Source organism: Ambystoma mexicanum, chromosome 5q (assembly GCF_040938575.1).
Source record: "Ambystoma mexicanum isolate Mex_15411 chromosome 5q, UKY_AmexF1_1, whole genome shotgun sequence".
Lineage (NCBI taxonomy): Eukaryota > Metazoa > Chordata > Amphibia > Caudata > Ambystomatidae > Ambystoma > Ambystoma mexicanum.
In genome coordinates, this window is record NC_090933.1 from 527,743,078 (window position 1) to 527,764,916 (window position 21,839).

A 21,839-nucleotide genomic window follows, 5' to 3' on the forward strand; every position below is an offset into this window, starting at 1 on the left:
TTTTGCCCGCGTGTGCTGGGACACTGCAGCTTTGGACGTGAGCCAACTTGCCCTTTTCAGTGGGCCAGTACCCGTGACTCCAGTGAGAGAAGAGGAAAAGAAAGAACTTTCCCCTTCTCTGTTAAGTTGCCCCAGTGGCCTAATGGATAAGGCACTGGCCTCCTAAGCCAGGGATTGTGGGTTCGAGTCCCATCAGGGGTGGTTCGTGGCATTTTGTTCACACTTCTGCCAAAGCATGCAAAAGGTTTTTGCGGTAGTAGGGGGTGGGCGCAGGCTAGTACTTTGCTGGGCGCTGTGAAGTCCAGAACGTGCTCTGCTGGTAGCAGACTTTAAATGCCGGGAGACTGCAGAGTGTAGCAACCCCTCATGTCAGCGAAGAGACACAGATGAGTGGTAAGAAAGACAGGGAAAATATGCTTTCTGGAATCAGAGCTCCTGCAGACAGGGCTCACTCTTCTGCCAGCTCCGACCTGCTCCGATGAAAACGAAATAAAAGAGCAAAGGCTGCGCACTTTGAACCAATTATTCGAAGCATCGTATTGAAATGAAATAAAAGGTTAACAGCCCTGGGTGGCATCAAAGTGGAATTTCCTGAATATGTCACCAATGCCATGCAATGCGCCTGTTGCACAGTATCACCCCTGTTGCCGGCCCTCGCGCGGATGACTCTTTGGGATAGCAGAAAGTGGACGGAAGACTTTTAGGATGATAGTAAAAAAAACAGAAGCGAGCACATGACTTTATTTGCGACGATTGGTGAGTTTTGAATAAAATAGTGAAAATGAAGAAAAAGCGTCTTGCTGGAGAATGCGGGCATCGATCCCGCTACCTCTCGCATGCTAAGCGAGCTCTCTACCATCTGAGCTAATTCCCCTCCTCCTAGAAGCCTCTCGATACACTGCTTCAGAGCTGAAGCACAGTCTCCGGCTCACACTTGCTTGGCTGTCCAGGGACCTGTAGTGCATAAAGCCCTTTCTCTTCATCTGCCGCAGAGGAAATCACAATCTCACCCCTTTGCCCAAAACAAAATACCTTCAGTGGAGCTACAAGTAAAGCTGCAGATGGCCATCCATTGCAATGAGGATTGGCCAACCAGGTATTAATAGCAGAGTGACTCCACTCCCACGCCCTTTCACGCTGGACCTGCGCTTGTGATCAAGAGGCTGCACGCCAGTCCCATAGACCCGAGAGCCCAATTGAAAAGGTGCTTGCTTCTCACTTTATTTCTCTCGCTATTTCTTGCTGTTTTAGGCCGCTGACACGCCGCCTGCAGCCAAAGGACCAGCGCTGGAGTGCCCTTTGTCATTTTTACCAGCTGGCCATATTTTACAATCGAGCGTCAGAATACCAAACAGGTAAGAGTTAGGTCTGGGAATTGAGTCCACTTTCCATCGTGTGTCCCATAAAGCGGAAGTGTCCAGCCGAGTGCAAGCAGGTGCCTTTTGCCCGCGTGTGCTGGGACACTGCAGCTTTGGACGTGAGCCAACTTGCCCTTTTCAGTGGGCCAGTACCCGTGACTCCAGTGAGAGAAGAGGAAAAGAAAGAACTTTCCCCTTCTCTGTCGAGTGGCCCCAGTGGCCTAATGGATAAGGCACTGGCCTCCTAAGCCAGGGATTGTGGGTTCGAGTCCCATCTGGGGTGGTTCGTGGCATTTTGTTCACACTTCTGCCAAAGCATGCAAAAGGTTTTTGCGGTAGTAGGGGGTGGGCGCAGGCTAGTACTTTGCTGGGCGCTGTGAAGTCCAGAACGTGCTCTGCTGGTAGCAGACTTTAAATGCCGGGAGACTGCAGAGTGTAGCAACCCCTCATGTCAGCGAAGAGACACAGATGAGTGGTAAGAAAGACAGGGAAAATATGCTTTCTGGAATCAGAGCTCCTGCAGACAGGGCTCACTCTTCTGCCAGCTCCGACCTGCTCCGATGAAAACGAAATAAAAGAGCAAAGGCTGCGCACTTTGAACCAATTATTCGAAGCATCGTATTGAAATGAAATAAAAGGTTAACAGCCCTGGGTGGCATCAAAGTGGAATTTCCTGAATATGTCACCAATGCCATGCAATGCGCCTGTTGCACAGTATCACGCCTGTTGCCGGCCCTCGCGCGGATGACTCTTTGGGATAGCAGAAAGTGGACGGAAGACTTTTAGGATGATAGTAAAAAAAACAGAAGCGAGCACATGACTTTATTTGCGACGATTGGTGAGTTTTGAATAAAATAGTGAAAATGAAGAAAAAGCGTCTTGCTGGAGAATGCGGGCATCGATCCCGCTACCTCTCGCATGCTAAGCGAGCGCTCTACCATCTGAGCTAATTCCCCTCCTCCTCGAAGGCTCGCGATACACTGCTTCAGAGCTGAAGCACAGTCTCCGGCTCACACTTGCTTGGCTGTCCAGGGACCTGTAGTGCATAAAGCCCTTTCTCTTCATCTGCCGCAGAGGAAATCACAATCTCACCCCTTTGCCCAAAACAAAATACCTTCAGTGGAGCTACAAGTAAAGCTGCAGATGGCCATCCATTGCAATGAGGATTGGCCAACCAGGTATTAATAGCAGAGTGACTCCACTCCCACGCCCTTTCACGCTGGACCTGCGCTTGTGATCAAGAGGCTGCACGCCAGTCCCATAGACCCGAGAGCCCAATTGAAAAGGTGCTTGCTTCTCACTTTATTTCTCTCGCTATTTCTTGCTGTTTTAGGCCGCTGACACGCCGCCTGCAGCCAAAGGACCAGCGCTGGAGTGCCCTTTGTCATTTTTACCAGCTGGCCATATTTTACAATCGAGCGTCAGAATACCAAACAGGTAAGAGTTAGGTCTGGGAATTGAGTCCACTTTCCATCGTGTGTCCCATAAAGCGGAAGTGTCCAGCCGAGTGCAAGCAGGTGCCTTTTGCCCGCGTGTGCTGGGACACTGCAGCTTTGGACGTGAGCCAACTTGCCCTTTTCAGTGGGCCAGTACCCGTGACTCCAGTGAGAGAAGAGGAAAAGAAAGAACTTTCCCCTTTTCTGTCGAGTGGCCCCAGTGGCCTAATGGATAAGGCACTGGCCTCCTAAGCCAGGGATTGTGGGTTCGAGTCCCATCTGGGGTGGTTCGTGGCATTTTGTTCACACTTCTGCCAAAGCATGCAAAAGGTTTTTGCGGTATTAGGGGGTGGGCGCAGGCTAGTACTTTGCTGGGCGCTGTGAAGTCCAGAACGTGCTCTGCTGGTAGCAGACTTTAAATGCCGGGAGACTGCAGAGTGTAGCAACCCCTCATGTCAGCGAAGAGACACAGATGAGTGGTAAGAAAGACAGGGAAAATATGCTTTCTGGAATCAGAGCTCCTGCAGACAGGGCTCACTCTTCTGCCAGCTCCGACCTGCTCCGATGAAAACGAAATAAAAGAGCAAAGGCTGCGCACTTTGAACCAATTATTCGAAGCATCGTATTGAAATGAAATAAAAGGTTAACAGCCCTGGGTGGCATCAAAGTGGAATTTCCTGAATATGTCACCAATGCCATGCAATGCGCCTGTTGCACAGTATCACGCCTGTTGCCGGCCCTCGCGCGGATGACTCTTTGGGATAGCAGAAAGTGGACGGAAGACTTTTAGGATGATAGTGAAAAAAACAGAAGCGAGCACATGACTTTATTTGCGACGATTGGTGAGTTTTGAATAAAATAGTGAAAATGAAGAAAAAGCGTCTTGCTGGAGAATGCGGGCATCGATCCCGCTACCTCTCGCATGCTAAGCGAGCGCTCTACCATCTGAGCTAATTCCCCTCCTCCTCGAAGGCTCTCGATACACTGCTTCAGAGCTGAAGCACAGTCTCCGGCTCACACTTGCTTGGCTGTCCAGGGACCTGTAGTGCATAAAGCCCTTTCTCTTCATCTGCCGCAGAGGAAATCACAATCTCACCCCTTTGCCCAAAACAAAATACCTTCAGTGGAGCTACAAGTAAAGCTGCAGATGGCCATCCATTGCAATGAGGATTGGCCAACCAGGTATTAATAGCAGAGTGACTCCACTCCCACGCCCTTTCACGCTGGACCTGCGCTTGTGATCAAGAGGCTGCACGCCAGTCCCATAGACCCGAGAGCCCAATTGAAAAGGTGCTTGCTTCTCACTTTATTTCTCTCGCTATTTCTTGCTGTTTTAGGCAGCTGACACGCCGCCTGCAGCCAAAGGACCAGCGCTGGAGTGCCCTTTGTCATTTTTACCAGCTGGCCATATTTTACAATCGAGCGTCAGAATACCAAACAGGTAAGAGTTAGGTCTGGGAATTGAGTCCACTTTCCATCGTGTGTCCCATAAAGCGGAAGTGTCCAGCCGAGTGCAAGCAGGTGCCTTTTGCCCGCGTGTGCTGGGACACTGCAGCTTTGGACGTGAGCCAACTTGCCCTTTTCAGTGGGCCAGTACCCGTGACTCCAGTGAGAGAAGAGGAAAAGAAAGAACTTTCCCCTTCTCTGTCGAGTGGCCCCAGTGGCCTAATGGATAAGGCACTGGCCTCCTAAGCCAGGGATTGTGGGTTCGAGTCCCATCTGGGGTGGTTCGTGGCATTTTGTTCACACTTCTGCCAAAGCATGCAAAAGGTTTTTGCGGTAGTAGGGGGTGGGCGCAGGCTAGTACTTTGCTGGGCGCTGTGAAGTCCAGAACGTGCTCTGCTGGTAGCAGACTTTAAATGCCGGGAGACTGCAGAGTGTAGCAACCCCTCATGTCAGCGAAGAGACACAGATGAGTGGTAAGAAAGACAGGGAAAATATGCTTTCTGGAATCAGAGCTCCTGCAGACAGGGCTCACTCTTCTGCCAGCTCCGACCTGCTCCGATGAAAACGAAATAAAAGAGCAAAGGCTGCGCACTTTGAACCAATTATTCTAAGCATCGTATTGAAATGAAATAAAAGGTTAACAGCCCTGGGTGGCATCAAAGTGGAATTTCCTGAATATGTCACCAATGCCATGCAATGCGCCTGTTGCACAGTATCACGCCTGTTGCCGGCCCTCGCGCGGATGACTCTTTGGGATAGCAGAAAGTGGACGGAAGACTTTTAGGATGATAGTAAAAAAAAACAGAAGCGAGCACATGCCTTTATTTGAGACGATTGGTGAGTTTTGAATAAAATAGTGAAAATGAAGAAAAAGCGTCTTGCTGGAGAATGCGGGCATCGATCCCGCTACCTCTCGCATGCTAAGCAAGCGCTCTACCATCTGAGCTAATTCCCCTCCTCCTCGAAGGCTCTCGATACACTGCTTCAGAGCTGAAGCACAGTCTCCGGCTCACACTTGCTTGGCTGTCCAGGGACCTGTAGTGCATAAAGCCCTTTCTCTTCATCTGCCGCAGAGGAAATCACAATCTCACCCCTTTGCCCAAAACAAAATACCTTCAGTGGAGCTACAAGTAAAGCTGCAGATGGCCATCCATTGCAACGAGGATTGGCCAACCAGGTATTAATAGCAGAGTGACTCCACTGCCACGCCCTTTCACGCTGGACCTGCGCTTGTGATCAAGAGGCTGCACGCCAGTCCCATAGACCCGAGAGCCCAATTGAAAAGGTGCTTGCTTCTCACTTTATTTCTCTCGCTATTTCTTGCTGTTTTAGGCCGCTGACACGCCGCCTGCAGCCAAAGGACCAGCGCTGGAGTGCCCTTTGTCATTTTTACCAGCTGGCCATATTTTACAATCGAGCGTCAGAATACCAAACAGGTAAGAGTTAGGTCTGGGAATTGAGTCCACTTTCCATCGTGTGTCCCATAAAGCGGAAGTGTCCAGCCGAGTGCAAGCAGGTGCCTTTTGCCCGCGTGTGCTGGGACACTGCAGCTTTGGACGTGAGCCAACTTGCCCTTTTCAGTGGGCCAGTACCCGTGACTCCAGTGAGAGAAGAGGAAAAGAAAGAACTTTCCCCTTCTCTGTTAAGTTGCCCCAGTGGCCTAATGGATAAGGCACTGGCCTCCTAAGCCAGGGATTGTGGGTTCGAGTCCCATCAGGGGTGGTTCGTGGCATTTTGTTCACACTTCTGCCAAAGCATGCAAAAGGTTTTTGCGGTAGTAGGGGGTGGGCGCAGGCTAGTACTTTGCTGGGCGCTGTGAAGTCCAGAACGTGCTCTGCTGGTAGCAGACTTTAAATGCCGGGAGACTGCAGAGTGTAGCAACCCCTCATGTCAGCGAAGAGACACAGATGAGTGGTAAGAAAGACAGGGAAAATATGCTTTCTGGAATCAGAGCTCCTGCAGACAGGGCTCACTCTTCTGCCAGCTCCGACCTGCTCCGATGAAAACGAAATAAAAGAGCAAAGGCTGCGCACTTTGAACCAATTATTCGAAGCATCGTATTGAAATGAAATAAAAGGTTAACAGCCCTGGGTGGCATCAAAGTGGAATTTCCTGAATATGTCACCAATGCCATGCAATGCGCCTGTTGCACAGTATCACCCCTGTTGCCGGCCCTCGCGCGGATGACTCTTTGGGATAGCAGAAAGTGGACGGAAGACTTTTAGGATGATAGTAAAAAAAACAGAAGCGAGCACATGACTTTATTTGCGACGATTGGTGAGTTTTGAATAAAATAGTGAAAATGAAGAAAAAGCGTCTTGCTGGAGAATGCGGGCATCGATCCCGCTACCTCTCGCATGCTAAGCGAGCTCTCTACCATCTGAGCTAATTCCCCTCCTCCTAGAAGCCTCTCGATACACTGCTTCAGAGCTGAAGCACAGTCTCCGGCTCACACTTGCTTGGCTGTCCAGGGACCTGTAGTGCATAAAGCCCTTTCTCTTCATCTGCCGCAGAGGAAATCACAATCTCACCCCTTTGCCCAAAACAAAATACCTTCAGTGGAGCTACAAGTAAAGCTGCAGATGGCCATCCATTGCAATGAGGATTGGCCAACCAGGTATTAATAGCAGAGTGACTCCACTCCCACGCCCTTTCACGCTGGACCTGCGCTTGTGATCAAGAGGCTGCACGCCAGTCCCATAGACCCGAGAGCCCAATTGAAAAGGTGCTTGCTTCTCACTTTATTTCTCTCGCTATTTCTTGCTGTTTTAGGCCGCTGACACGCCGCCTGCAGCCAAAGGACCAGCGCTGGAGTGCCCTTTGTCATTTTTACCAGCTGGCCATATTTTACAATCGAGCGTCAGAATACCAAACAGGTAAGAGTTAGGTCTGGGAATTGAGTCCACTTTCCATCGTGTGTCCCATAAAGCGGAAGTGTCCAGCCGAGTGCAAGCAGGTGCCTTTTGCCCGCGTGTGCTGGGACACTGCAGCTTTGGACGTGAGCCAACTTGCCCTTTTCAGTGGGCCAGTACCCGTGACTCCAGTGAGAGAAGAGGAAAAGAAAGAACTTTCCCCTTTTCTGTCGAGTGGCCCCAGTGGCCTAATGGATAAGGCACTGGCCTCCTAAGCCAGGGATTGTGGGTTCGAGTCCCATCTGGGGTGGTTCGTGGCATTTTGTTCACACTTCTGCCAAAGCATGCAAAAGGTTTTTGCGGTAGTAGGGGGTGGGCGCAGGCTAGTACTTTGCTGGGCGCTGTGAAGTCCAGAACGTGCTCTGCTGGTAGCAGACTTTAAATGCCGGGAGACTGCAGAGTGTAGCAACCCCTCATGTCAGCGAAGAGACACAGATGAGTGGTAAGAAAGACAGGGAAAATATGCTTTCTGGAATCAGAGCTCCTGCAGACAGGGCTCACTCTTCTGCCAGCTCCGACCTGCTCCGATGAAAACGAAATAAAAGAGCAAAGGCTGCGCACTTTGAACCAATTATTCTAAGCATCGTATTGAAATGAAATAAAAGGTTAACAGCCCTGGGTGGCATCAAAGTGGAATTTCCTGAATATGTCACCAATGCCATGCAATGCGCCTGTTGCACAGTATCACGCCTGTTGCCGGCCCTCGCGCGGATGACTCTTTGGGATAGCAGAAAGTGGACGGAAGACTTTTAGGATGATAGTAAAAAAAAACAGAAGCGAGCACATGCCTTTATTTGAGACGATTGGTGAGTTTTGAATAAAATAGTGAAAATGAAGAAAAAGCGTCTTGCTGGAGAATGCGGGCATCGATCCCGCTACCTCTCGCATGCTAAGCAAGCGCTCTACCATCTGAGCTAATTCCCCTCCTCCTCGAAGGCTCTCGATACACTGCTTCAGAGCTGAAGCACAGTCTCCGGCTCACACTTGCTTGGCTGTCCAGGGACCTGTAGTGCATAAAGCCCTTTCTCTTCATCTGCCGCAGAGGAAATCACAATCTCACCCCTTTGCCCAAAACAAAATACCTTCAGTGGAGCTACAAGTAAAGCTGCAGATGGCCATCCATTGCAACGAGGATTGGCCAACCAGGTATTAATAGCAGAGTGACTCCACTGCCACGCCCTTTCACGCTGGACCTGCGCTTGTGATCAAGAGGCTGCACGCCAGTCCCATAGACCCGAGAGCCCAATTGAAAAGGTGCTTGCTTCTCACTTTATTTCTCTCGCTATTTCTTGCTGTTTTAGGCCGCTGACACGCCGCCTGCAGCCAAAGGACCAGCGCTGGAGTGCCCTTTGTCATTTTTACCAGCTGGCCATATTTTACAATCGAGCGTCAGAATACCAAACAGGTAAGAGTTAGGTCTGGGAATTGAGTCCACTTTCCATCGTGTGTCCCATAAAGCGGAAGTGTCCAGCCGAGTGCAAGCAGGTGCCTTTTGCCCGCGTGTGCTGGGACACTGCAGCTTTGGACGTGAGCCAACTTGCCCTTTTCAGTGGGCCAGTACCCGTGACTCCAGTGAGAGAAGAGGAAAAGAAAGAACTTTCCCCTTCTCTGTCGAGTGGCCCCAGTGGCCTAATGGATAAGGCACTGGCCTCCTAAGCCAGGGATTGTGGGTTCGAGTCCCATCAGGGGTGGTTCGTGGCATTTTGTTCACACTTCTGCCAAAGCATGCAAAAGGTTTTTGCGGTAGTAGGGGGTGGGCGCAGGCTAGTACTTTGCTGGGCGCTGTGAAGTCCAGAACGTGCTCTGCTGGTAGCAGACTTTAAATGCCGGGAGACTGCAGAGTGTAGCAACCCCTCATGTCAGCGAAGAGACACAGATGAGTGGTAAGAAAGACAGGGAAAATATGCTTTCTGGAATCAGAGCTCCTGCAGACAGGGCTCACTCTTCTGCCAGCTCCGACCTGCTCCGATGAAAACGAAATAAAAGAGCAAAGGCTGCGCACTTTGAACCAATTATTCGAAGCATCGTATTGAAATGAAATAAAAGGTTAACAGCCCTGGGTGGCATCAAAGTGGAATTTCCTGAATATGTCACCAATGCCATGCAATGCGCCTGTTGCACAGTATCACCCCTGTTGCCGGCCCTCGCGCGGATGACTCTTTGGGATAGCAGAAAGTGGACGGAAGACTTTTAGGATGATAGTAAAAAAAACAGAAGCGAGCACATGACTTTATTTGCGACGATTGGTGAGTTTTGAATAAAATAGTGAAAATGAAGAAAAAGCGTCTTGCTGGAGAATGCGGGCATCGATCCCGCTACCTCTCGCATGCTAAGCGAGCTCTCTACCATCTGAGCTAATTCCCCTCCTCCTAGAAGCCTCTCGATACACTGCTTCAGAGCTGAAGCACAGTCTCCGGCTCACACTTGCTTGGCTGTCCAGGGACCTGTAGTGCATAAAGCCCTTTCTCTTCATCTGCCGCAGAGGAAATCACAATCTCACCCCTTTGCCCAAAACAAAATACCTTCAGTGGAGCTACAAGTAAAGCTGCAGATGGCCATCCATTGCAATGAGGATTGGCCAACCAGGTATTAATAGCAGAGTGACTCCACTCCCACGCCCTTTCACGCTGGACCTGCGCTTGTGATCAAGAGGCTGCACGCCAGTCCCATAGACCCGAGAGCCCAATTGAAAAGGTGCTTGCTTCTCACTTTATTTCTCTCGCTATTTCTTGCTGTTTTAGGCCGCTGACACGCCGCCTGCAGCCAAAGGACCAGCGCTGGAGTGCCCTTTGTCATTTTTACCAGCTGGCCATATTTTACAATCGAGCGTCAGAATACCAAACAGGTAAGAGTTAGGTCTGGGAATTGAGTCCACTTTCCATCGTGTGTCCCATAAAGCGGAAGTGTCCAGCCGAGTGCAAGCAGGTGCCTTTTGCCCGCGTGTGCTGGGACACTGCAGCTTTGGACGTGAGCCAACTTGCCCTTTTCAGTGGGCCAGTACCCGTGACTCCAGTGAGAGAAGAGGAAAAGAAAGAACTTTCCCCTTTTCTGTCGAGTGGCCCCAGTGGCCTAATGGATAAGGCACTGGCCTCCTAAGCCAGGGATTGTGGGTTCGAGTCCCATCTGGGGTGGTTCGTGGCATTTTGTTCACACTTCTGCCAAAGCATGCAAAAGGTTTTTGCGGTAGTAGGGGGTGGGCGCAGGCTAGTACTTTGCTGGGCGCTGTGAAGTCCAGAACGTGCTCTGCTGGTAGCAGACTTTAAATGCCGGGAGACTGCAGAGTGTAGCAACCCCTCATGTCAGCGAAGAGACACAGATGAGTGGTAAGAAAGACAGGGAAAATATGCTTTCTGGAATCAGAGCTCCTGCAGACAGGGCTCACTCTTCTGCCAGCTCCGACCTGCTCCGATGAAAACGAAATAAAAGAGCAAAGGCTGCGCACTTTGAACCAATTATTCTAAGCATCGTATTGAAATGAAATAAAAGGTTAACAGCCCTGGGTGGCATCAAAGTGGAATTTCCTGAATATGTCACCAATGCCATGCAATGCGCCTGTTGCACAGTATCACGCCTGTTGCCGGCCCTCGCGCGGATGACTCTTTGGGATAGCAGAAAGTGGACGGAAGACTTTTAGGATGATAGTAAAAAAAAACAGAAGCGAGCACATGCCTTTATTTGAGACGATTGGTGAGTTTTGAATAAAATAGTGAAAATGAAGAAAAAGCGTCTTGCTGGAGAATGCGGGCATCGATCCCGCTACCTCTCGCATGCTAAGCAAGCGCTCTACCATCTGAGCTAATTCCCCTCCTCCTCGAAGGCTCTCGATACACTGCTTCAGAGCTGAAGCACAGTCTCCGGCTCACACTTGCTTGGCTGTCCAGGGACCTGTAGTGCATAAAGCCCTTTCTCTTCATCTGCCGCAGAGGAAATCACAATCTCACCCCTTTGCCCAAAACAAAATACCTTCAGTGGAGCTACAAGTAAAGCTGCAGATGGCCATCCATTGCAACGAGGATTGGCCAACCAGGTATTAATAGCAGAGTGACTCCACTGCCACGCCCTTTCACGCTGGACCTGCGCTTGTGATCAAGAGGCTGCACGCCAGTCCCATAGACCCGAGAGCCCAATTGAAAAGGTGCTTGCTTCTCACTTTATTTCTCTCGCTATTTCTTGCTGTTTTAGGCCGCTGACACGCCGCCTGCAGCCAAAGGACCAGCGCTGGAGTGCCCTTTGTCATTTTTACCAGCTGGCCATATTTTACAATCGAGCGTCAGAATACCAAACAGGTAAGAGTTAGGTCTGGGAATTGAGTCCACTTTCCATCGTGTGTCCCATAAAGCGGAAGTGTCCAGCCGAGTGCAAGCAGGTGCCTTTTGCCCGCGTGTGCTGGGACACTGCAGCTTTGGACGTGAGCCAACTTGCCCTTTTCAGTGGGCCAGTACCCGTGACTCCAGTGAGAGAAGAGGAAAAGAAAGAACTTTCCCCTTCTCTGTCGAGTGGCCCCAGTGGCCTAATGGATAAGGCACTGGCCTCCTAAGCCAGGGATTGTGGGTTCGAGTCCCATCTGGGGTGGTTCGTGGCATTTTGTTCACACTTCTGCCAAAGCATGCAAAAGGTTTTTGCGGTAGTAGGGGGTGGGCGCAGGCTAGTACTTTGCTGGGCGCTGTGAAGTCCAGAACGTGCTCTGCTGGTAGCAGACTTTAAATGCCGGGAGACTGCAGAGTGTAGCAACCCCTCATGTCAGCGAAGAGACACAGATGAGTGGTAAGAAAGACAGGGAAAATATGCTTTCTGGAATCAGAGCTCCTGCAGACAGGGCTCACTCTTCTGCCAGCTCCGACCTGCTCCGATGAAAACGAAATAAAAGAGCAAAGGCTGCGCACTTTGAACCAATTATTCGAAGCATCGTATTGAAATGAAATAAAAGGTTAACAGCCCTGGGTGGCATCAAAGTGGAATTTCCTGAATATGTCACCAATGCCATGCAATGCGCCTGTTGCACAGTATCACGCCTGTTGCCGGCCCTCGCGCGGATGACTCTTTGGGATAGCAGAAAGTGGACGGAAGACTTTTAGGATGATAGTAAAAAAAACAGAAGCGAGCACATGACTTTATTTGCGACGATTGGTGAGTTTTGAATAAAATAGTGAAAATGAAGAAAAAGCGTCTTGCTGGAGAATGCGGGCATCGATCCCGCTACCTCTCGCATGCTAAGCGAGCGCTCTACCATCTGAGCTAATTCCCCTCCTCCTCGAAGGCTCTCGATACACTGCTTCAGAGCTGAAGCACAGTCTCCGGCTCACACTTGCTTGGCTGTCCAGGGACCTGTAGTGCATAAAGCCCTTTCTCTTCATCTGCCGCAGAGGAAATCACAATCTCACCCCTTTGCCCAAAACAAAATACCTTCAGTGGAGCTACAAGTAAAGCTGCAGATGGCCATCCATTGCAATGAGGATTGGCCAACCAGGTATTAATAGCAGAGTGACTCCACTCCCACGCCCTTTCACGCTGGACCTGCGCTTGTGATCAAGAGGCTGCACGCCAGTCCCATAGACCCGAGAGCCCAATTGAAAAGGTGCTTGCTTCTCACTTTATTTCTCTCGCTATTTCTTGCTGTTTTAGGCCGCTGACACGCCGCCTGCAGCCAAAGGACCAGCGCTGGAGTGCCCTTTGTCATTTTTACCAGCTGGCCATATTTTACAATCGAGCGTCAGAATACCAAACAGGTAAGAGTTAGGTCTGGGAATTGAGTCCACTTTCCATCGTGTGTCCCATAAAGCGGAAGTGTCCAGCCGAGTGCAAGCAGGTGCCTTTTGCCCGCGTGTGCTGGGACACTGCAGCTTTGGACGTGAGCCAACTTGCCCTTTTCAGTGGGCCAGTACCCGTGACTCCAGTGAGAGAAGAGGAAAAGAAAGAACTTTCCCCTTCTCTGTTAAGTTGCCCCAGTGGCCTAATGGATAAGGCACTGGCCTCCTAAGCCAGGGATTGTGGGTTCGAGTCCCATCAGGGGTGGTTCGTGGCATTTTGTTCACACTTCTGCCAAAGCATGCAAAAGGTTTTTGCGGTAGTAGGGGGTGGGCGCAGGCTAGTACTTTGCTGGGCGCTGTGAAGTCCAGAACGTGCTCTGCTGGTAGCAGACTTTAAATGCCGGGAGACTGCAGAGTGTAGCAACCCCTCATGTCAGCGAAGAGACACAGATGAGTGGTAAGAAAGACAGGGAAAATATGCTTTCTGGAATCAGAGCTCCTGCAGACAGGGCTCACTCTTCTGCCAGCTCCGACCTGCTCCGATGAAAACGAAATAAAAGAGCAAAGGCTGCGCACTTTGAACCAATTATTCGAAGCATCGTATTGAAATGAAATAAAAGGTTAACAGCCCTGGGTGGCATCAAAGTGGAATTTCCTGAATATGTCACCAATGCCATGCAATGCGCCTGTTGCACAGTATCACGCCTGTTGCCGGCCCTCGCGCGGATGACTCTTTGGGATAGCAGAAAGTGGACGGAAGACTTTTAGGATGATAGTGAAAAAAACAGAAGCGAGCACATGACTTTATTTGCGACGATTGGTGAGTTTTGAATAAAATAGTGAAAATGAAGAAAAAGCGTCTTGCTGGAGAATGCGGGCATCGATCCCGCTACCTCTCGCATGCTAAGCGAGCGCTCTACCATCTGAGCTAATTCCCCTCCTCCTCGAAGGCTCTCGATACACTGCTTCAGAGCTGAAGCACAGTCTCCGGCTCACACTTGCTTGGCTGTCCAGGGACCTGTAGTGCATAAAGCCCTTTCTCTTCATCTGCCGCAGAGGAAATCACAATCTCACCCCTTTGCCCAAAACAAAATACCTTCAGTGGAGCTACAAGTAAAGCTGCAGATGGCCATCCATTGCAATGAGGATTGGCCAACCAGGTATTAATAGCAGAGTGACTCCACTCCCACGCCCTTTCACGCTGGACCTGCGCTTGTGATCAAGAGGCTGCACGCCAGTCCCATAGACCCGAGAGCCCAATTGAAAAGGTGCTTGCTTCTCACTTTATTTCTCTCGCTATTTCTTGCTGTTTTAGGCAGCTGACACGCCGCCTGCAGCCAAAGGACCAGCGCTGGAGTGCCCTTTGTCATTTTTACCAGCTGGCCATATTTTACAATCGAGCGTCAGAATACCAAACAGGTAAGAGTTAGGTCTGGGAATTGAGTCCACTTTCCATCGTGTGTCCCATAAAGCGGAAGTGTCCAGCCGAGTGCAAGCAGGTGCCTTTTGCCCGCGTGTGCTGGGACACTGCAGCTTTGGACGTGAGCCAACTTGCCCTTTTCAGTGGGCCAGTACCCGTGACTCCAGTGAGAGAAGAGGAAAAGAAAGAACTTTCCCCTTCTCTGTCGAGTGGCCCCAGTGGCCTAATGGATAAGGCACTGGCCTCCTAAGCCAGGGATTGTGGGTTCGAGTCCCATCTGGGGTGGTTCGTGGCATTTTGTTCACACTTCTGCCAAAGCATGCAAAAGGTTTTTGCGGTAGTAGGGGGTGGGCGCAGGCTAGTACTTTGCTGGGCGCTGTGAAGTCCAGAACGTGCTCTGCTGGTAGCAGACTTTAAATGCCGGGAGACTGCAGAGTGTAGCAACCCCTCATGTCAGCGAAGAGACACAGATGAGTGGTAAGAAAGACAGGGAAAATATGCTTTCTGGAATCAGAGCTCCTGCAGACAGGGCTCACTCTTCTGCCAGCTCCGACCTGCTCCGATGAAAACGAAATAAAAGAGCAAAGGCTGCGCACTTTGAACCAATTATTCTAAGCATCGTATTGAAATGAAATAAAAGGTTAACAGCCCTGGGTGGCATCAAAGTGGAATTTCCTGAATATGTCACCAATGCCATGCAATGCGCCTGTTGCACAGTATCACGCCTGTTGCCGGCCCTCGCGCGGATGACTCTTTGGGATAGCAGAAAGTGGACGGAAGACTTTTAGGATGATAGTAAAAAAAAACAGAAGCGAGCACATGCCTTTATTTGAGACGATTGGTGAGTTTTGAATAAAATAGTGAAAATGAAGAAAAAGCGTCTTGCTGGAGAATGCGGGCATCGATCCCGCTACCTCTCGCATGCTAAGCAAGCGCTCTACCATCTGAGCTAATTCCCCTCCTCCTCGAAGGCTCTCGATACACTGCTTCAGAGCTGAAGCACAGTCTCCGGCTCACACTTGCTTGGCTGTCCAGGGACCTGTAGTGCATAAAGCCCTTTCTCTTCATCTGCCGCAGAGGAAATCACAATCTCACCCCTTTGCCCAAAACAAAATACCTTCAGTGGAGCTACAAGTAAAGCTGCAGATGGCCATCCATTGCAACGAGGATTGGCCAACCAGGTATTAATAGCAGAGTGACTCCACTGCCACGCCCTTTCACGCTGGACCTGCGCTTGTGATCAAGAGGCTGCACGCCAGTCCCATAGACCCGAGAGCCCAATTGAAAAGGTGCTTGCTTCTCACTTTATTTCTCTCGCTATTTCTTGCTGTTTTAGGCCGCTGACACGCCGCCTGCAGCCAAAGGACCAGCGCTGGAGTGCCCTTTGTCATTTTTACCAGCTGGCCATATTTTACAATCGAGCGTCAGAATACCAAACAGGTAAGAGTTAGGTCTGGGAATTGAGTCCACTTTCCATCGTGTGTCCCATAAAGCGGAAGTGTCCAGCCGAGTGCAAGCAGGTGCCTTTTGCCCGCGTGTGCTGGGACACTGCAGCTTTGGACGTGAGCCAACTTGCCCTTTTCAGTGGGCCAGTACCCGTGACTCCAGTGAGAGAAGAGGAAAAGAAAGAACTTTCCCTTTCTCTGTCGAGTGGCCCCAGTGGCCTAATGGATAAGGCACTGGCCTCCTAAGCCAGGGATTGTGGGTTCGAGTCCCATCTGGGGTGGTTCGTGGCATTTTGTTCACACTTCTGCCAAAGCATGCAAAAGGTTTTTGCGGTAGTAGGGGGTGGGCGCAGGCTAGTACTTTGCTGGGCGCTGTGAAGTCCAGAACGTGCTCTGCTGGTAGCAGACTTTAAATGCCGGGAGACTGCAGAGTGTAGCAACCCCTCATGTCAGCGAAGAGACACAGATGAGTGGTAAGAAAGACAGGGAAAATATGCTTTCTGGAATCAGAGCTCCTGCAGACAGGGCTCACTCTTCTGCCAGCTCCGACCTGCTCCGATGAAAACGAAATAAAAGAGCAAAGGCTGCGCACTTTGAACCAATTATTCGAAGCATCGTATTGAAATGAAATAAAAGGTTAACAGCCCTGGGTGGCATCAAAGTGGAATTTCCTGAATATGTCACCAATGCCATGCAATGCGCCTGTTGCACAGTATCACGCCTGTTGCCGGCCCTCGCGCGGATGACTCTTTGGGATAGCAGAAAGTGGACGGAAGACTTTTAGGATGATAGTAAAAAAAACAGAAGCGAGCACATGACTTTATTTGCGACGATTGGTGAGTTTTGAATAAAATAGTGAAAATGAAGAAAAAGCGTCTTGCTGGAGAATGCGGGCATCGATCCCGCTACCTCTCGCATGCTAAGCGAGCGCTCTACCATCTGAGCTAATTCCCCTCCTCCTCGAAGGCTCTCGATACACTGCTTCAGAGCTGAAGCACAGTCTCCGGCTCACACTTGCTTGGCTGTCCAGGGACCTGTAGTGCATAAAGCCCTTTCTCTTCATCTGCCGCAGAGGAAATCACAATCTCACCCCTTTGCCCAAAACAAAATACCTTCAGTGGAGCTACAAGTAAAGCTGCAGATGGCCATCCATTGCAATGAGGATTGGCCAACCAGGTATTAATAGCAGAGTGACTCCACTCCCACGCCCTTTCACGCTGGACCTGCGCTTGTGATCAAGAGGCTGCACGCCAGTCCCATAGACCCGAGAGCCCAATTGAAAAGGTGCTTGCTTCTCACTTTATTTCTCTCGCTATTTCTTGCTGTTTTAGGCCGCTGACACGCCGCCTGCAGCCAAAGGACCAGCGCTGGAGTGCCCTTTGTCATTTTTACCAGCTGGCCATATTTTACAATCGAGCGTCAGAATACCAAACAGGTAAGAGTTAGGTCTGGGAATTGAGTCCACTTTCCATCGTGTGTCCCATAAAGCGGAAGTGTCCAGCCGAGTGCAAGCAGGTGCCTTTTGCCCGCGTGTGCTGGGACACTGCAGCTTTGGACGTGAGCCAACTTGCCCTTTTCAGTGGGCCAGTACCCGTGACTCCAGTGAGAGAAGAGGAAAAGAAAGAACTTTCCCCTTCTCTGTTAAGTTGCCCCAGTGGCCTAATGGATAAGGCACTGGCCTCCTAAGCCAGGGATTGTGGGTTCGAGTCCCATCAGGGGTGGTTCGTGGCATTTTGTTCACACTTCTGCCAAAGCATGCAAAAGGTTTTTGCGGTAGTAGGGGGTGGGCGCAGGCTAGTACTTTGCTGGGCGCTGTGAAGTCCAGAACGTGCTCTGCTGGTAGCAGACTTTAAATGCCGGGAGACTGCAGAGTGTAGCAACCCCTCATGTCAGCGAAGAGACACAGATGAGTGGTAAGAAAGACAGGGAAAATATGCTTTCTGGAATCAGAGCTCCTGCAGACAGGGCTCACTCTTCTGCCAGCTCCGACCTGCTCCGATGAAAACGAAATAAAAGAGCAAAGGCTGCGCACTTTGAACCAATTATTCGAAGCATCGTATTGAAATGAAATAAAAGGTTAACAGCCCTGGGTGGCATCAAAGTGGAATTTCCTGAATATGTCACCAATGCCATGCAATGCGCCTGTTGCACAGTATCACCCCTGTTGCCGGCCCTCGCGCGGATGACTCTTTGGGATAGCAGAAAGTGGACGGAAGACTTTTAGGATGATAGTAAAAAAAACAGAAGCGAGCACATGACTTTATTTGCGACGATTGGTGAGTTTTGAATAAAATAGTGAAAATGAAGAAAAAGCGTCTTGCTGGAGAATGCGGGCATCGATCCCGCTACCTCTCGCATGCTAAGCGAGCTCTCTACCATCTGAGCTAATTCCCCTCCTCCTAGAAGCCTCTCGATACACTGCTTCAGAGCTGAAGCACAGTCTCCGGCTCACACTTGCTTGGCTGTCCAGGGACCTGTAGTGCATAAAGCCCTTTCTCTTCATCTGCCGCAGAGGAAATCACAATCTCACCCCTTTGCCCAAAACAAAATACCTTCAGTGGAGCTACAAGTAAAGCTGCAGATGGCCATCCATTGCAATGAGGATTGGCCAACCAGGTATTAATAGCAGAGTGACTCCACTCCCACGCCCTTTCACGCTGGACCTGCGCTTGTGATCAAGAGGCTGCACGCCAGTCCCATAGACCCGAGAGCCCAATTGAAAAGGTGCTTGCTTCTCACTTTATTTCTCTCGCTATTTCTTGCTGTTTTAGGCCGCTGACACGCCGCCTGCAGCCAAAGGACCAGCGCTGGAGTGCCCTTTGTCATTTTTACCAGCTGGCCATATTTTACAATCGAGCGTCAGAATACCAAACAGGTAAGAGTTAGGTCTGGGAATTGAGTCCACTTTCCATCGTGTGTCCCATAAAGCGGAAGTGTCCAGCCGAGTGCAAGCAGGTGCCTTTTGCCCGCGTGTGCTGGGACACTGCAGCTTTGGACGTGAGCCAACTTGCCCTTTTCAGTGGGCCAGTACCCGTGACTCCAGTGAGAGAAGAGGAAAAGAAAGAACTTTCCCCTTTTCTGTCGAGTGGCCCCAGTGGCCTAATGGATAAGGCACTGGCCTCCTAAGCCAGGGATTGTGGGTTCGAGTCCCATCTGGGGTGGTTCGTGGCATTTTGTTCACACTTCTGCCAAAGCATGCAAAAGGTTTTTGCGGTAGTAGGGGGTGGGCGCAGGCTAGTACTTTGCTGGGCGCTGTGAAGTCCAGAACGTGCTCTGCTGGTAGCAGACTTTAAATGCCGGGAGACTGCAGAGTGTAGCAACCCCTCATGTCAGCGAAGAGACACAGATGAGTGGTAAGAAAGACAGGGAAAATATGCTTTCTGGAATCAGAGCTCCTGCAGACAGGGCTCACTCTTCTGCCAGCTCCGACCTGCTCCGATGAAAACGAAATAAAAGAGCAAAGGCTGCGCACTTTGAACCAATTATTCTAAGCATCGTATTGAAATGAAATAAAAGGTTAACAGCCCTGGGTGGCATCAAAGTGGAATTTCCTGAATATGTCACCAATGCCATGCAATGCGCCTGTTGCACAGTATCACGCCTGTTGCCGGCCCTCGCGCGGATGACTCTTTGGGATAGCAGAAAGTGGACGGAAGACTTTTAGGATGATAGTAAAAAAAAACAGAAGCGAGCACATGCCTTTATTTGAGACGATTGGTGAGTTTTGAATAAAATAGTGAAAATGAAGAAAAAGCGTCTTGCTGGAGAATGCGGGCATCGATCCCGCTACCTCTCGCATGCTAAGCAAGCGCTCTACCATCTGAGCTAATTCCCCTCCTCCTCGAAGGCTCTCGATACACTGCTTCAGAGCTGAAGCACAGTCTCCGGCTCACACTTGCTTGGCTGTCCAGGGACCTGTAGTGCATAAAGCCCTTTCTCTTCATCTGCCGCAGAGGAAATCACAATCTCACCCCTTTGCCCAAAACAAAATACCTTCAGTGGAGCTACAAGTAAAGCTGCAGATGGCCATCCATTGCAACGAGGATTGGCCAACCAGGTATTAATAGCAGAGTGACTCCACTGCCACGCCCTTTCACGCTGGACCTGCGCTTGTGATCAAGAGGCTGCACGCCAGTCCCATAGACCCGAGAGCCCAATTGAAAAGGTGCTTGCTTCTCACTTTATTTCTCTCGCTATTTCTTGCTGTTTTAGGCCGCTGACACGCCGCCTGCAGCCAAAGGACCAGCGCTGGAGTGCCCTTTGTCATTTTTACCAGCTGGCCATATTTTACAATCGAGCGTCAGAATACCAAACAGGTAAGAGTTAGGTCTGGGAATTGAGTCCACTTTCCATCGTGTGTCCCATAAAGCGGAAGTGTCCAGCCGAGTGCAAGCAGGTGCCTTTTGCCCGCGTGTGCTGGGACACTGCAGCTTTGGACGTGAGCCAACTTGCCCTTTTCAGTGGGCCAGTACCCGTGACTCCAGTGAGAGAAGAGGAAAAGAAAGAACTTTCCCCTTCTCTGTCGAGTGGCCCCAGTGGCCTAATGGATAAGGCACTGGCCTCCTAAGCCAGGGATTGTGGGTTCGAGTCCCATCTGGGGTGGTTCGTGGCATTTTGTTCACACTTCTGCCAAAGCATGCAAAAGGTTTTTGCGGTAGTAGGGGGTGGGCGCAGGCTAGTACTTTGCTGGGCGCTGTGAAGTCCAGAACGTGCTCTGCTGGTAGCAGACTTTAAATGCCGGGAGACTGCAGAGTGTAGCAACCCCTCATGTCAGCGAAGAGACACAGATGAGTGGTAAGAAAGACAGGGAAAATATGCTTTCTGGAATCAGAGCTCCTGCAGACAGGGCTCACTCTTCTGCCAGCTCCGACCTGCTCCGATGAAAACGAAATAAAAGAGCAAAGGCTGCGCACTTTGAACCAATTATTCGAAGCATCGTATTGAAATGAAATAAAAGGTTAACAGCCCTGGGTGGCATCAAAGTGGAATTTCCTGAATATGTCACCAATGCCATGCAATGCGCCTGTTGCACAGTATCACGCCTGTTGCCGGCCCTCGCGCGGATGACTCTTTGGGATAGCAGAAAGTGGACGGAAGACTTTTAGGATGATAGTAAAAAAAACAGAAGCGAGCACATGACTTTATTTGCGACGATTGGTGAGTTTTGAATAAAATAGTGAAAATGAAGAAAAAGCGTCTTGCTGGAGAATGCGGGCATCGATCCCGCTACCTCTCGCATGCTAAGCGAGCGCTCTACCATCTGAGCTAATTCCCCTCCTCCTCGAAGGCTCTCGATACACTGCTTCAGAGCTGAAGCACAGTCTCCGGCTCACACTTGCTTGGCTGTCCAGGGACCTGTAGTGCATAAAGCCCTTTCTCTTCATCTGCCGCAGAGGAAATCACAATCTCACCCCTTTGCCCAAAACAAAATACCTTCAGTGGAGCTACAAGTAAAGCTGCAGATGGCCATCCATTGCAATGAGGATTGGCCAACCAGGTATTAATAGCAGAGTGACTCCACTCCCACGCCCTTTCACGCTGGACCTGCGCTTGTGATCAAGAGGCTGCACGCCAGTCCCATAGACCCGAGAGCCCAATTGAAAAGGTGCTTGCTTCTCACTTTATTTCTCTCGCTATTTCTTGCTGTTTTAGGCCGCTGACACGCCGCCTGCAGCCAAAGGACCAGCGCTGGAGTGCCCTTTGTCATTTTTACCAGCTGGCCATATTTTACAATCGAGCGTCAGAATACCAAACAGGTAAGAGTTAGGTCTGGGAATTGAGTCCACTTTCCATCGTGTGTCCCATAAAGCGGAAGTGTCCAGCCGAGTGCAAGCAGGTGCCTTTTGCCCGCGTGTGCTGGGACACTGCAGCTTTGGACGTGAGCCAACTTGCCCTTTTCAGTGGGCCAGTACCCGTGACTCCAGTGAGAGAAGAGGAAAAGAAAGAACTTTCCCCTTCTCTGTTAAGTTGCCCCAGTGGCCTAATGGATAAGGCACTGGCCTCCTAAGCCAGGGATTGTGGGTTCGAGTCCCATCAGGGGTGGTTCGTGGCATTTTGTTCACACTTCTGCCAAAG

At 50.4% G+C, this 21,839-nt stretch overlaps 27 non-coding genes across 27 annotated transcripts; 16 read left to right on the forward strand and 11 right to left on the reverse strand.

The window, feature by feature from the left end:
- The first annotated feature begins 128 nt into the window (after positions 1 to 128).
- On the forward strand, positions 129 to 201 carry TRNAR-CCU (transfer RNA arginine (anticodon CCU)). The gene has a single exon. It is a non-coding gene; the product is annotated as a tRNA-Arg (tRNA).
- A 1,367-nt stretch (positions 202 to 1,568) lies between these two features.
- TRNAR-CCU (transfer RNA arginine (anticodon CCU)) lies at positions 1,569 to 1,641 on the forward strand. The gene has a single exon. It is a non-coding gene; the product is annotated as a tRNA-Arg (tRNA).
- A 600-nt stretch (positions 1,642 to 2,241) lies between these two features.
- Positions 2,242 to 2,314, reverse strand: TRNAA-AGC (transfer RNA alanine (anticodon AGC)). The gene has a single exon. It is a non-coding gene; the product is annotated as a tRNA-Ala (tRNA).
- Positions 2,315 to 3,008: 694 nt separating this feature from the next.
- Positions 3,009 to 3,081, forward strand: TRNAR-CCU (transfer RNA arginine (anticodon CCU)). The gene has a single exon. It is a non-coding gene; the product is annotated as a tRNA-Arg (tRNA).
- Positions 3,082 to 3,681: 600 nt separating this feature from the next.
- TRNAA-AGC (transfer RNA alanine (anticodon AGC)) lies at positions 3,682 to 3,754 on the reverse strand. The gene has a single exon. It is a non-coding gene; the product is annotated as a tRNA-Ala (tRNA).
- Positions 3,755 to 4,448: 694 nt separating this feature from the next.
- Positions 4,449 to 4,521, forward strand: TRNAR-CCU (transfer RNA arginine (anticodon CCU)). The gene has a single exon. It is a non-coding gene; the product is annotated as a tRNA-Arg (tRNA).
- Positions 4,522 to 5,122: 601 nt separating this feature from the next.
- Positions 5,123 to 5,195, reverse strand: TRNAA-AGC (transfer RNA alanine (anticodon AGC)). The gene has a single exon. It is a non-coding gene; the product is annotated as a tRNA-Ala (tRNA).
- A 694-nt stretch (positions 5,196 to 5,889) lies between these two features.
- Positions 5,890 to 5,962, forward strand: TRNAR-CCU (transfer RNA arginine (anticodon CCU)). The gene has a single exon. It is a non-coding gene; the product is annotated as a tRNA-Arg (tRNA).
- A 1,367-nt stretch (positions 5,963 to 7,329) lies between these two features.
- On the forward strand, positions 7,330 to 7,402 carry TRNAR-CCU (transfer RNA arginine (anticodon CCU)). The gene has a single exon. It is a non-coding gene; the product is annotated as a tRNA-Arg (tRNA).
- A 601-nt stretch (positions 7,403 to 8,003) lies between these two features.
- TRNAA-AGC (transfer RNA alanine (anticodon AGC)) lies at positions 8,004 to 8,076 on the reverse strand. The gene has a single exon. It is a non-coding gene; the product is annotated as a tRNA-Ala (tRNA).
- A 694-nt stretch (positions 8,077 to 8,770) lies between these two features.
- On the forward strand, positions 8,771 to 8,843 carry TRNAR-CCU (transfer RNA arginine (anticodon CCU)). Its single transcript has one exon. It is a non-coding gene; the product is annotated as a tRNA-Arg (tRNA).
- Positions 8,844 to 10,210: 1,367 nt separating this feature from the next.
- Positions 10,211 to 10,283, forward strand: TRNAR-CCU (transfer RNA arginine (anticodon CCU)). Its single transcript has one exon. It is a non-coding gene; the product is annotated as a tRNA-Arg (tRNA).
- Positions 10,284 to 10,884: 601 nt separating this feature from the next.
- Positions 10,885 to 10,957, reverse strand: TRNAA-AGC (transfer RNA alanine (anticodon AGC)). Its single transcript has one exon. It is a non-coding gene; the product is annotated as a tRNA-Ala (tRNA).
- A 694-nt stretch (positions 10,958 to 11,651) lies between these two features.
- Positions 11,652 to 11,724, forward strand: TRNAR-CCU (transfer RNA arginine (anticodon CCU)). Its single transcript has one exon. It is a non-coding gene; the product is annotated as a tRNA-Arg (tRNA).
- A 600-nt stretch (positions 11,725 to 12,324) lies between these two features.
- TRNAA-AGC (transfer RNA alanine (anticodon AGC)) lies at positions 12,325 to 12,397 on the reverse strand. Its single transcript has one exon. It is a non-coding gene; the product is annotated as a tRNA-Ala (tRNA).
- A 694-nt stretch (positions 12,398 to 13,091) lies between these two features.
- TRNAR-CCU (transfer RNA arginine (anticodon CCU)) lies at positions 13,092 to 13,164 on the forward strand. Its single transcript has one exon. It is a non-coding gene; the product is annotated as a tRNA-Arg (tRNA).
- A 600-nt stretch (positions 13,165 to 13,764) lies between these two features.
- Positions 13,765 to 13,837, reverse strand: TRNAA-AGC (transfer RNA alanine (anticodon AGC)). Its single transcript has one exon. It is a non-coding gene; the product is annotated as a tRNA-Ala (tRNA).
- Positions 13,838 to 14,531: 694 nt separating this feature from the next.
- On the forward strand, positions 14,532 to 14,604 carry TRNAR-CCU (transfer RNA arginine (anticodon CCU)). The gene has a single exon. It is a non-coding gene; the product is annotated as a tRNA-Arg (tRNA).
- Positions 14,605 to 15,205: 601 nt separating this feature from the next.
- Positions 15,206 to 15,278, reverse strand: TRNAA-AGC (transfer RNA alanine (anticodon AGC)). The gene has a single exon. It is a non-coding gene; the product is annotated as a tRNA-Ala (tRNA).
- Positions 15,279 to 15,972: 694 nt separating this feature from the next.
- On the forward strand, positions 15,973 to 16,045 carry TRNAR-CCU (transfer RNA arginine (anticodon CCU)). The gene has a single exon. It is a non-coding gene; the product is annotated as a tRNA-Arg (tRNA).
- A 600-nt stretch (positions 16,046 to 16,645) lies between these two features.
- Positions 16,646 to 16,718, reverse strand: TRNAA-AGC (transfer RNA alanine (anticodon AGC)). The gene has a single exon. It is a non-coding gene; the product is annotated as a tRNA-Ala (tRNA).
- Positions 16,719 to 17,412: 694 nt separating this feature from the next.
- Positions 17,413 to 17,485, forward strand: TRNAR-CCU (transfer RNA arginine (anticodon CCU)). The gene has a single exon. It is a non-coding gene; the product is annotated as a tRNA-Arg (tRNA).
- Positions 17,486 to 18,852: 1,367 nt separating this feature from the next.
- TRNAR-CCU (transfer RNA arginine (anticodon CCU)) lies at positions 18,853 to 18,925 on the forward strand. The gene has a single exon. It is a non-coding gene; the product is annotated as a tRNA-Arg (tRNA).
- Positions 18,926 to 19,526: 601 nt separating this feature from the next.
- TRNAA-AGC (transfer RNA alanine (anticodon AGC)) lies at positions 19,527 to 19,599 on the reverse strand. Its single transcript has one exon. It is a non-coding gene; the product is annotated as a tRNA-Ala (tRNA).
- A 694-nt stretch (positions 19,600 to 20,293) lies between these two features.
- Positions 20,294 to 20,366, forward strand: TRNAR-CCU (transfer RNA arginine (anticodon CCU)). The gene has a single exon. It is a non-coding gene; the product is annotated as a tRNA-Arg (tRNA).
- A 600-nt stretch (positions 20,367 to 20,966) lies between these two features.
- TRNAA-AGC (transfer RNA alanine (anticodon AGC)) lies at positions 20,967 to 21,039 on the reverse strand. The gene has a single exon. It is a non-coding gene; the product is annotated as a tRNA-Ala (tRNA).
- Positions 21,040 to 21,733: 694 nt separating this feature from the next.
- On the forward strand, positions 21,734 to 21,806 carry TRNAR-CCU (transfer RNA arginine (anticodon CCU)). Its single transcript has one exon. It is a non-coding gene; the product is annotated as a tRNA-Arg (tRNA).
- Positions 21,807 to 21,839: the final 33 nt, after the last annotated feature.